Source organism: Cibotium barometz, chromosome 35 (genome assembly GCF_041138505.1).
Source record: "Cibotium barometz isolate CiBa-2024 chromosome 35, ASM4113850v1, whole genome shotgun sequence".
Lineage (NCBI taxonomy): Eukaryota > Viridiplantae > Streptophyta > Polypodiopsida > Cyatheales > Cibotiaceae > Cibotium > Cibotium barometz.
The window spans coordinates 41,539,194-41,552,108 of NC_141080.1; positions in this window are offsets into that span (position 1 = coordinate 41,539,194).

The following is a 12,915-nucleotide window of genomic DNA, read 5'->3' on the forward strand; positions in this document are numbered from 1 at the left end:
CCCTCGAAACTGTCAGAGTTTTACCCTTCAACCCGCTCTTTGCAACACAAGAGGACTTCGTGCTTAGCCGCCGACGACTAATAAAGAATTCCAAAGAGATGCAGGTGCTTTCGCCATATCCATGACTCTCAACAACAGAAGGAAAGCTCGGTTCAAGATGGACGGGAATCTGGAGGAGCAGTAGATTGGACAACTGATATTAGTCTTGCACAAAGACGTCATTAGGGGGAGACGCATTCTCACCAACCTGCCTCTAAAGAAGACGGGGGGCAGATTCTAGAAGTGCACAAGGTAAACTTGTTGTCTCTCTTCCCCTTAATCTAGTAAGAGATTAGCTTCAAGTTCACTAGACTAGGTCTCTCACTAGTTTATGTCATGGAGATCAAAACCCCTGTAGACAGTCTTAGAGGTTGGATTAGGGCTAATTGGTCATTTAGGTGAGCCATAATAGAGCATATCCAATACCTCCCAAACAACTACTTTTGCTTCCTATTCAAAGATGAAGAAATGGCCTTGGGTATATTGGGTGTTAGTCAATGGATGATTCGAAATGCCCCCTTGTCACTGGCAAATGGCCCCCTTGTCACTTCAGTGCTGAATTTACACCGTCGCATGGTCCTAAGCTATCGGAATGTCCAATGTGGGTGGAGCTCCTTGATTTTCCTCTTCACTTTCATCCTCTTCTCAAGCTAATAGTTGAACCATTGGGTAAGCTTCTTGGCCAAAGACCCCTGGTAGACCTTAATCCCAAATGGCACCCCCAAGCCTTGATTGAGACTGACCTAAGTAAGGATCTGCCAGAAACCCTGGTCATCAATCTAGGCAATGAAGAACACTGCATTTATCAACCAATCTTATACAAAAACCTCCCGAATGCTTGTTTCCACTATAACAAGCACATTAGGAATTGCTTGCTTAAAAATCCCGAATACTTGTTTCCACTATAACAAGCACATTAGGAATTGCTGCTTAAAAACCCCCCTACGCGGTGTGTTGAGAAAGAGAATCTTCCTCCCACTAGACAAATGTTGGAAATAAAGTTGTAGGAATGCACATACACACACGCGCACACACACACACATAGTGGAGAAGCTCAAGGGAACACACAATGAGATGATAGATAGATTATGAATGTGTGATGTACAAAGATGAAGAATGATGTCATTAGCTTATTGCAAAGAGAAGCTAGAAATAAAAGAAACCAAAAGTGTCCATGCAAATGAGACGACACAAACGTCAACATAACCATTGGGAATGCATAAATAATATGCATCTTTGTACACAATTGGTGTTGTGGATCCTAGCAATGACCTTCAAACTCTTGATAAGCCTTTGACAAATAAATGTAGAGCTAAAAGTGCTTTAGGAGAATATGAGCTGAGGGGTGAAGATGAAATGAATGAATCTAGAAGTGAATGGGCATCATTCATCGAAACATCTATGAATAAATGTAGAGCTAAAAGTGCTTTAGGAGAATATGAGCTGAGGGGTGAAGATGAAATGAATGAATCTAGAAGTGAATGGGCATCATTCACCGAAATATCTATGCTACCATATCCAATCAACATTTGGTTAGATTTCCTAGTGGGCAAAAATATTCAACGAAAACAAACAGTGATTAGCCTCAAAGCTACTACTGTCTTGGGAAGAAATTGGGAATCTTTAGGCCAACCCACACTCACTCCTAGACAAATGAATGTGCTAGATGCTGAAGGCCAAGACCTCAAAGTCCATGGTTATTTCTCACACACAATTCTTACTCAAGATGATAGGATTAAATGTGAATTTCAAGTTACCCCTGAGGAGTTGAGGACTTAGAGGAGATTGTCCCTAGGTGGTGATTGGTTGGTTAACATATGGTACTCCATTGATGAAAGAAAGAAAACTATCCTCTTGGATATCCCTTTCACATTGCTCTTATGACTAGATGAACCCTTTCCTGAAAGTGAGACTCTAGAGTATGAACACCTCTTGCCAAAGTCAAAACAATTGAAAGCCCAACAACTTAAAGCTTCAGAACCTAAGGCTCTAAACCTGAACCATTCCAATAGATTCTTAAAATAGAAACTAGCTTTGAAAGGCGCTTGGGAGTCCAAACCATTCAATCTCAAATTTATCCTTATTGCTAACACAATCTCATGGCATATGAACTATGGCGTTATATAGGCAAACCAAGATTTCAGGCTCATGAATATTTTGTGGACTGACACTCAAGGCATGCCATGTGTAGGATCTTTTGAATGCACAGTTCATGTGGAGTCTAACCCCTTGAAATGGAAGATTTGTGTGTTAGATTGTGCTGTCCAAGCAGATTCTATCCTAGGGAGGAATTGGGCTACCTTGGTGCAAACTATACCAAAGTTCATCAGCCAAATGTGTGCCATGAAGATTTCTAACAAAATGGTGGCAAACAAGTGGTGGTGCCATTCAGTGTGACAAGGATGAAATAACACTCGATGCTCTTTATGACCTTGTTCTACATCAGGAGCCACTCCTTATGAAGACCCAGCCTCTCCATCAAAGATCCTTTTTTGTGATGGACTCTCTAAATCAGCCATATCCCCAAAAAAAGGACCCAGCCCCAAATCTACATATTAAGAGCCCTCAAAGTGAATCTCCATGAAGGTGACCATTCAGTTGCTTCAAAACTCGGAGTAAAGGCCATATAATTTACAGGAAATGCTTCCCACAACATAGCCACTATGCCTAAAGAACCTCTTCTACAAGTGTCACCAACAAAATAGTAAGATCTAAAGCACCAAGCCTAATCTACAACATCCACTCCTAGAAACAATTCCTAATCACCAAACAATAGTAGAATCAATGGTCAAACCTACTAACAAAGAACCCAAGGATGAAAGTTCTACTACACAAAAAAATCCTTGATCGACACCACCACCAATAAAAGAAAAAAGGCCTCACACCAAGGGAATGTCATCATCAACAGCCCCTCTATTGCCACCTCCATGACCCTTGACCACAACAACCAAGCTTAAGCCGACAAAGGAAAAGCTGTCATGGCGACCTCGTTAACGACAACAACCACTCTTGCTAAAGTCCCTAAGTCTATAATCACAAAAGCGATCGGATCCACAATTGGATTTGGTAGCCTTAACATCGGAAGCCCCTCCTTTATTAAAGATCCCAGGCTCATCATCAATGTTGCCTCAGCAAGAATAAGGACAATGAGAAGCAACAAAGGCTAATGTGCATGCCATTCCCAATGTGAAAAGGAATACAGGTAAGGATGACAAAGAGAGTATGGTTTGTAAAGCGTGGAGACAACTCAAGGATTAGCCCACACTCTTTATGTGAAAAGGAATACAGGTAAGGATGACAAAGAGAGTATGGTTTGTAAAGCGTGGAGACAACTCAAGGATTAGCCCACACTCTTTATGTTTGATGATTGTGCCATAGACAACATTTCTATGGAGATGGCATCTACATTGAACATTGATGTAGGGGACATGGGACCCCATATTGAGGCGGAGGCCACTTTTGTGGGCAAACAAGTGCAAGTGACCCCTATCATTGAAAAGTTGCGCATACTAAAGCCTCACCAACTCATATCAAAATAGGTACAAAAGCTTTAACTCCAACAAGGAAAGCTCGTTCTTTGCCATTATAACAAGACCATCAAGACATTTCCAAAGAATCAAAAGGTGATTACTTTAAGCACAAGGATTCTAAGAGGGTAACAACCATGTCTGGCCACCTAGTCAGATCGAATAGCATTCACATAGAAAAATTCAAAGACCTTACAAGAAGAAAAAAATAAGGCAACGTAAACCATGGCATTCAAAGTAATTGCACAAGAAAATGCTATTGAAAGAAGTGTGGATTGCAAGCCCGAGACTACCATGACGATGCAACCCAAGTTTGGATCCCAAAAAGGCTAACCATTCTCCAAAAGAAGAATAAGGAATGTACCCAAGAAGAAGTCTGCACTAAAACAAAGAACCCAACAACCAAGGTAGCATGCTTGATACCAAAGAATTCATCAACGATGGGTACCTACAAAGCTACTTCAAGCCCAGGGAAACAATGAAGGCAATACCATCATATGGGTGCCTAAAGCTATCAAGATTAACCAGTTTTATCATCAACTTCAACTCAAGGAGCCCTAAATTATTCTATGGCATGGAGACCAAAGCAAAAACAACCAAACCACATGGCATACTTGGAGACTCCACTTCCATACTCCAAGATAACTTGGCCATGACTTAATCCGTCGATGAACACATGCAATTGGACATGTCCCCATGGATCATCCACATGGATCATCCACATGCAATTGGAGATGTCCCCATGGATCATCCACATGAGCCCACTCTTAGAACCAGTGCTGAAGTTGCAAAAGCTGAGTGGGCAGACATAAAAACTTGCTCTCCTAAAATTGGAGATATACACGAACTTTTGTTGCACACATGGTGGTAAGACAAATGCTAGGGAGCCACAAGAACCACTACCTATAAAGGTAGAATGCCGCCACAAGAACCTCCCACAAACATAATTTGGTGAACCATTATCAAAAGGAGTGCAAAGGTTAAAGACATCATCAATAGCTAAATGGATACCTGCTAGGAAGAAAGATCAGCATAAAAGGGTTAGATTGGACTCATGGGTGTCTAACTCCTTGTAATGAAATACTTTAAGAGCCAAGTGATAAAGGATAGACAAGGATTCAAAGAGTTTTCACTGCCATGATTCTTCAAAATCCACACCCGTGATTCTAAAAATCACATCAAACAAATCTCACTATATAAACAAGTAAAGTGTTAATTACTAATGTGTCCACCTTAGAATAGATATAAAGAAGTTGCATAAGATTAATCCTACAAAGGTTTGTTCACCATGATTATCTCCAAAATCATGCTCATGATTCCACAATCACGCTTTTTAAAGGTCAATAGAAAGCCAAGGAATTGTATGAAAAGTGATCTATAAGCATTAAAGAAAATATCTGAACCTCTACATCAGCACTCCCATAATATTTGGTCACCGTGTGATTTTATAGTCATGCCACACTAGAATCACACGGCGGGGTGGTGATTTACAATCACGATTGTGATTAATAATCACACCAACTAAGAATCACCCTCTCAATCATTTGCACATACAAGGATGTTACACATACTGTGTACATCATCAGCATAAGAAAAACCATAAGGCTATGCCGTTGTGATTTTCAACACTGTGATTTATGCCACATCATAAATCATGCTGAATGCCATGTCATAAATCATGCTGAATGCCATGTTATAAATTATGTCATGTGCCATGTCATCAAAAATCATGGTTTGCCAACATGTGTCAAAATGCATTCAAATCATGCCATTGCTTTCAAATTGCACTCTAAATGCATATTCTACAATAATTTATTGTGTTGTATTAATTCTAATGGCCGTGATTTTTTTAAGAATCACGCCCATGAGTCCTCATAATCACGCCCATGAGTCCTCATAATCACACTAACAAATCTTCATCCAAATGTTCAAGTGCATGGTATTTTGGCATTCTCTCATCATTTTTGAACTACTAAAGACATCTCAGTATATATGGCACTTTATCACCGTGATTGTTCCAAAAAATGATGACTTGGCTATCTCAAATTCTATAAAAACCATCTCTAACATGTGTTTCCCCTTGTTCTAAATGCATATCATCAATCATCATCAAGTGGTAAACACAAGTTTTTCATCATTGTGATTCTTTAACAATCACGGTCGTGATTTCTGACACCTGCAAAATCATGAAGGCTAAAACTCACTCAAATGTGCAACCATGTGGCCACGATGTTTTTGTCATATTTCTAATCCATGAAACCATTCTTCTACAATACATAAAAGTTCACCATTGTTATTCTTAAAATCACGTGTGTGGTTCATTCTGAAACAAGAATAGTCTTTAACTGGCCTATCATCTTGTCTACTATAATCAAAGAAAGCAATTGCTCAATGAGTACACTTTTACTCACCCAGGTACATCTCTGGATGGGGGACCATGGTGGGTGTTTGCTTGACCCATGGTATAACCCATCACCTAGAATACCTTAAAGTTCAATCTCGCCTCAATAGCAACTAATGGTCTTGTCCAAAAAGCCTCTAACCCTTTACAACAAATGGCTTCATGACCTCGCAAGTCGACAAAATTCTTTTAATCCTCTCCAAATGTTTTGACCTTAGCTCCGACAAGAGTTTTATCGACTCACCTCTTTTTGTACTTCATGGTTGTTAGTCGTAGGCTAAGGGCTGCACGGACTAATGACCGCCCCCGCCGCAGTCTCGCAGTCGGGTATCCGCCAGGCCAAAACCGCAAGTCAGCACCAGCGGATGGTAGCTAAAGGTCTTTATCACTCAGCGGCTCCTCCTTAACACCTAGCAGGCGCATCTTATTGTCTTAGAGGAAATCATAGTACCGACAAATGCAACAAGCAAGCAGTATAAAAGGATGAGTCATGAGCCTTGCAATAGAGGCTGGCTGTATCATAGTTCCTCTTTAATATATATAAGCACGATTGTTTTTTTTTTGGTTTAATTTCATTGTACATGAGTCATCCTGTTATATTTTTGAGTCTTGATGTCTGTTTTCAGTTGTTATTTTCAGTAAAAGTCACCTTGTTAGTATTGTGTTTTTTATTTATTGAGCAGGCAGTCCAGTAGTCGTTCTAGTAATCTGTAATAAGCTGTTTTGTTGCATGTTTGACGCTATGTGAGTCTAGTGTATGCCGTGCGCATAACTAGTGAACTTCAGTAGGTTTTGCCAGGGGAATAAGTGGTCAATTTACCCGCTAACACTTTGGCGACCACGATGCTTGTTGCTCGTTTCCTGTTGTTGCAATTTTGCTTGTTGCTGTCTTATTGTCGTTGCGTTTGAAGCTCTCCCCCTTATTTTCAAACATGTCCCTCATGTCAGCACGTCAACGATGCTACTTGCAGTGTAACTAAGCTCGCCAAATCTTCTTCGCCACCAATCCTGAGACAAACAGCCCGCCGAATCAAAACCAAGAGAACCCGCCTCCCACTCAAAGGAAGAACCACTCACCCCTCATCCCCAAGAATCTGACCCATCTCACTCAGAAGTAGAACCACCCACTTCCCCCACCCCAACATCACCACCACCCTCACAGCCTTAGTCCTTCACTTACCATAACATTATACAGCAACCAACTATCACTGTGAAGTATCCCAAATTCTCCGACAAATCCTTAGAAGATGCAAATACCTACATCCTAATGTTTGACAAGCTTGGCGTGTCAATGTCGTCCGCATGGACCAAAATCTCAAAAAGGTTGCTTTAGTTCCCACACTTCACAAAAGTGCTGCTCTCTGGGTGGCTCAATATGAGTATGCCCACTTCTATTGCAGCATTGTCCAAGCCCCAAACTGGGAACTGTTGTCTCATGTCTTTGTTGGCACCTCTGATGTAGCAATTGGCAGTGTGCTCATGCAAGAAGCTGAGAAGAGATGGTTCCGACCTGTTTACTATGCCAGTTGAACGCTCTCTAATAGTGAGCGGAACTATTCCACCACACATAGGGAAGCCCTAGGTATGATCTACTCAGTTAATATAAAGTTTAGGCACTACTTACTGGGTTATAAATTTGTCTTCCATGTAGATCAGTCTGCCTTGCTGTACTTGGTGAATAAGCAGAGTACATCAAGAAAATTGGCTAGATGGATACTAATACTCCAAGAATTTGACTTCACAATAGCCCACACCCCAAGTGCCAATCATACAATAGCGGATTATCTTTCCTGCCTAGAGTCCAGACAAGCCCCAAGCGAAGTAGCAAATGACCTACCAGATGCTGGCCTGTTCACAACTGATGCAATCATCCCAATTCCCCAGACATGGTATGATGAAATACTAACATTTGTTGCCACAAGTCTGATGGGGACAATGATCTGTGTCTATAGCCATCTATACAAGAAAGGGATTGACTAAATACTCCAAAGGTGCATACCACCACATGAGTACAAAGCTGTGCTCAGAGAAGCTCATCAAGGGATTATCAGAGGACACTTCGCCGGAGAAGTCACCGACGGTAGGAAAATCCTCCAAGCAGGACTCTGGTGGCTCACAATACTTGGTGATGCCTACAGATGGGCCAAGGAGTGCGACGTCTGTCAACATCTCGGCCAGCCAGAGATAAGGATAGGATGCCACACAATCTGATACTGCCATTATAACCATTATAAAAATGGGGCCTCGACTTTGTTAGGCCATTTAAGCCTCCAACCCGTTTTATTAGAATTCGTGGAGCTCATGCTAGATCAACTATGTGGAGGGGAGAGACTCACAAAATATAAGAAAATATCTTGCTTATTAAGCCGTTCAAATACAACTAGGCTTCTTGCTTCATACAAAAAATGCCTCCTAGCTTCTTTTAGAATTCGTGGTGCTCATGCTAGATCAACTATGTGGAGGGGAGAGACTCACAAAATACAAGAAAATATCTTGCTTATTAAGTTGTTCAAATACAACTAGGCTTCTTGCTTCATACAAAAAATGCCTTCTAGCTTCACCTTTAAATAGGTGAGCTAGTGGACCATACCCTTTTACATGACCTTAATCTTTTAATACCCCCCCTCAATACCAACTATGAAAGAAAATTGGAATAGGTGGTATTGGACATAGGTTGCCTTTATAACATTAGGCGTACAAGGATGTCATGGTGGTGTGGTTATCTAGGACTTACAATTATGTTCCTAGAGCCTTAGAGGCTAATACAATGATGCCATCTAAGTCTTTATTTGTTGTCGATGAAGATGTACACCTTAATGATGGTGCACCCCACTCTTTGTGCTTGCTTGACTTCTTGTAGTTGACATGCTTTGGACATACATGTTTGGACATACATGCCATTGTTTCCACATGCTTTCCACCTTGACCATTCTCACACAATGATTAAAACAAGGCTACCACTCTTGCTTAAGTGGTTTGCACATAGATGTTCCTTCAACATGCTTGATGCTTTTCTGTTTTCTGCATACCATACCTCCTCCATGGGTAATGAGGGAATTCCTTAGAGTAGTTATGAGGTAGCTTTATATGGGAAAGGAAAAGGGAGGGTCTTACCACTTGCCTTATAGATTGGTCAACAAGGGCAGTGTCTACTCCTTGATTACAACAAAAGCTTTTGTGCATGTTGGTTACATCATACCCATTAGGGTTTGAAGGTACAAGCTTAATGAAAGTGAGTAAGTGATTGAGGTAAATGCTCAAACCAATAAGGTACATCATTCTTGGCTCAAGAAGGTGAGGGCATGGCTCATAATGTTGCCTATGCCTCTTACAAAGACAATGCCAAGAGATGCTTAAAAAACATGATAAACAACAAGGTAGATCACTTAGTGATGCTATGCTCAACCTTACAACTCATCTTAGAAGATGAAAATGTTGAATATGCAGTGGAATAACATGCCTTGGGCTTGGGAAATGAGAGCATATGGCTTATGGTTGCACCATTTCTCCTTGGAAGCTTGCCAAGGTAAGCATAGAAGCGGGTTGATGATGAAGACTTATAATGTGGCACTTATGGTGTGGCACTTATAATGTGGCACTTATGGTGCTCGGCCTCCAATGTTGATGAAGAAGAGCCTTCTTAGTGTTAAAGACCTCCTCCTTTGATGGTTAAGACCACATTAGTGTTAAGCAACACTTTATTTGGTGATTAAGATCACCATTAGTGTTTAAAAATACGATTAGTGCTTAAGAGCACATTTCTAGCATCTAATGACACTTGCCTTAGTGATTAGATTCACCATTAGTGTTTAAGAACACTCTTAGTGTTTAAAAACACTTGGAATAACTCCCTTTTGCTGGATTAGAAGCCTCATTAGTGTTAATCAACACTATTAGTGCTTATAAGCACACTTTGAAAAGCTTTGTGAACTTGAAGATGATGTTGATGATGGAGCTTAATGAATGAGGCTCATGAATACCTCATGGTGTATGGCCACCACTTCAAACTCATAAATAGGATCAGCAACAAGCCCTCACAAGATCACTGAGGTGATTAGAGCAAAGAGGAGAGGATTAGAGCAAGAAAAAATATGATTTTGAAGCTTTAATGGTAGCGTCAATGGATTTCAAGAAGGCAGCCTTGGTTTTTTCGCTGTAGAGCAGATGCGTCGTTGCACCATTAGGCGTGAAATTCGAGCTGGATGCTCCTGAGACTATGGGCTTCAAAAGCCCTAAGCCCACATTGCTAATGATGGGCTGCAGGCGTCGTCTTTCTGTACGACATTCGGTGGTGCAGAAAACTGGCACCGACGCACTCAAGCGGCAATGCCGTGGTGGCGAGAGAAGAAATCCACCCATTGACGGTACGAGTCTAAGCGCCCAGCAGTTTCCTCCATCTTCCCAGTTGAAATATCCCCAAGATATTGTCTCCACGAGTAGCTAGAGGGCCTCCACTGCCAAGAGGTTCAGCTCCACAAGGAAAAAGATAAGGAAGTTGACCTATTCTACACAACAAAAGTGACCTACTCAACCAAAGCTCTGATACCATGTTAGAATTCGTGGTGCTCATGCTAGATCAACCATGTGGAGGGGAGAGACTCACAAAATACAAGAAAATATCTTGCTTATTAAGTTGTTCAAATACAACTAGGCTTCTTGCTTCATACAAAAAATGCCTCCTAGCTTCACCTTTAAATAGGTGAGCTAGTGGACCATAAGTCCATTCACACACACCCTTCTCCTACCCTTTTACATGACCTTAGTCTTTTAATATGTTTTATCGGTCACACAAGTATATCCTAGTAGCCACAAATTATAGAACCAAGTGGGTAGAAGCTCATGCTCTCCAGGATAACATAGCACAATCAACTGTCAAATTCCTCTATGAGATGATCATCACTTGTTTCGGATGTCCGATCGAGTTGATTAGTGACCAGGGCAAACACTTTGTCAATAATGTCATCAAATAGCTGGTCACCCAAAACCTCATCATCCATAAGCGTTCCATAGTCTACTATCCCCAAGCCAATGGTCAAGCTAAATCGATCACTAAATCGACCAACAAAATCCTCAAGAAGATTCTCACAAAATTGGTCACTGAAAATCACAATGACTGGGATGAAAAGCTATATTCAGCTTTTCGCACAGCATATAAAATCTCTACTGGCATGACTCCATTCAAATTAGTATATAGCACAAAAGTAGTTGTCCCAATGGAATTCCTAGTACCAAGTCTCTGCATTGCCATTGCAGGAAAATTTAGCCCAAAAGAATCCCTGCAGCATCGCCTAGGTCAACTCTTGGCACACTAGATGAAGCACGCCTCAAAAGTTTTTTTTGTCACACTAAGGTCATCCAGCAAAGAAGGAAGAAATGGGTTGACCGCCACTCCAAGTTTCGGGTATTCAAAGAAAAAGATCCACTTCTCTTATTTCAGTCTCAAATGGGCCCCATCTTGGAAAATTAAAGCTTCGGTGGATAGGACCATTCTGGATTGTCGAAAAAATCTATGATGGAACTTTCCTTCTCGCCACACTTAATGCGATTTCAAAAGCCATTCAACGGCTACTGCCTGCGGCCCTACCATGTGCCAATGCTGCCAAATCCATTCATAAATGCAACAACCTCATTAATTCACTACCTAGGCATCCACCACTTTGATGACGTCACTCCTCCCTTAACAATCATGAAAGATTTACCTTACGTGCTCACCAACATGATGCAATCCCATCAAGAATCGACATTTGCTCCGCGCCAATGCTACATGGTAACTCTTTTTAAACCTTCACAGGATACAACTATCTTTGTTTGTTTGCATACTGTAACCCTTTCCACCGCAAGCCATAACCCCTTGCCTCCAACCATCCTCTACATACTCTCTTCCCTTCCACCTGCTCTACACATAGTCATGCAGAATACCATCTATGTCCCCAAGAGCCACCTCCCAACCCTAGAAAACACCCCACCCCAAAACCTACGACTAAATTACCACCACCTGTATGTACACCTACCTCCCATGAAGTACCCCACACTTCTAACATCCCAGAGCCTATAGCTCCTTCTTCTATTTTTCACCCAAGCCAAAGTTACCATCACTCTAAAAAGAAGGAGCCTATAGCTCCTTCTTCTATTTTTCACCCAAGCCAAAGTTACCATCACTCTAAAAAGAAGCCCACCTCCCATGAAGTACCCCACACTTCTAACATCCCAGAGCCTATAGCTCCTTCTTCTATTTTTCACCCAAGCCAAAGTTACCATCACTCTAAAAAGAAGGAGCCTATAGCTCCTTCTTCTATTTTTCACCCAAGCCAAAGTTACCATCACTCTAAAAAGAAGGAGCCTATAGCTCCTATTTTTCACCCAAGCCAAAGTTACCATCACTCTAAAAAGAAGCCCACCACATATGGAGGCCATCCAGGATCTCGAACGAGTTTTGACAATGAAGGACAACCATCAAAGGGGGCAAGGGAGTATCCTTACAACAAAGGGACAAGCCACCGGCAAACCAGAAAGAAAACCATTTTTCTCACCACACTGGAGATCAAGGCATGAAGTGCAAAAACTCACTTCTAGATACCCTGCCAGTCACAATTGGGATGACAAAGATAGTTACCATGAAAGGAAATGGCAAAGAAACCAGCAACCCGCACGACGGAGGCACAATACCAATGACACTAACAGAATAATTATAAGAAGACAATATGGTTCTGAAGGCACCAACAACACTACAATCGTGGAAGATCAACAACACACAAGGGCTCATATTCAAGGATCATGGTGGGTAACTCCTCTGCCTCCCATCTCTATAGCTCTACCAGATGTAGCATGTATAACACTAGAAGAGGCAGAGCCATCCTCACCTCAGCCTGAAGAAAGCATCCCTTTACACTCCGAAGCAATGGGTGAACATAGCAAAGTGGCAAAAGCAGCGGAAGAGAAAATACCCAT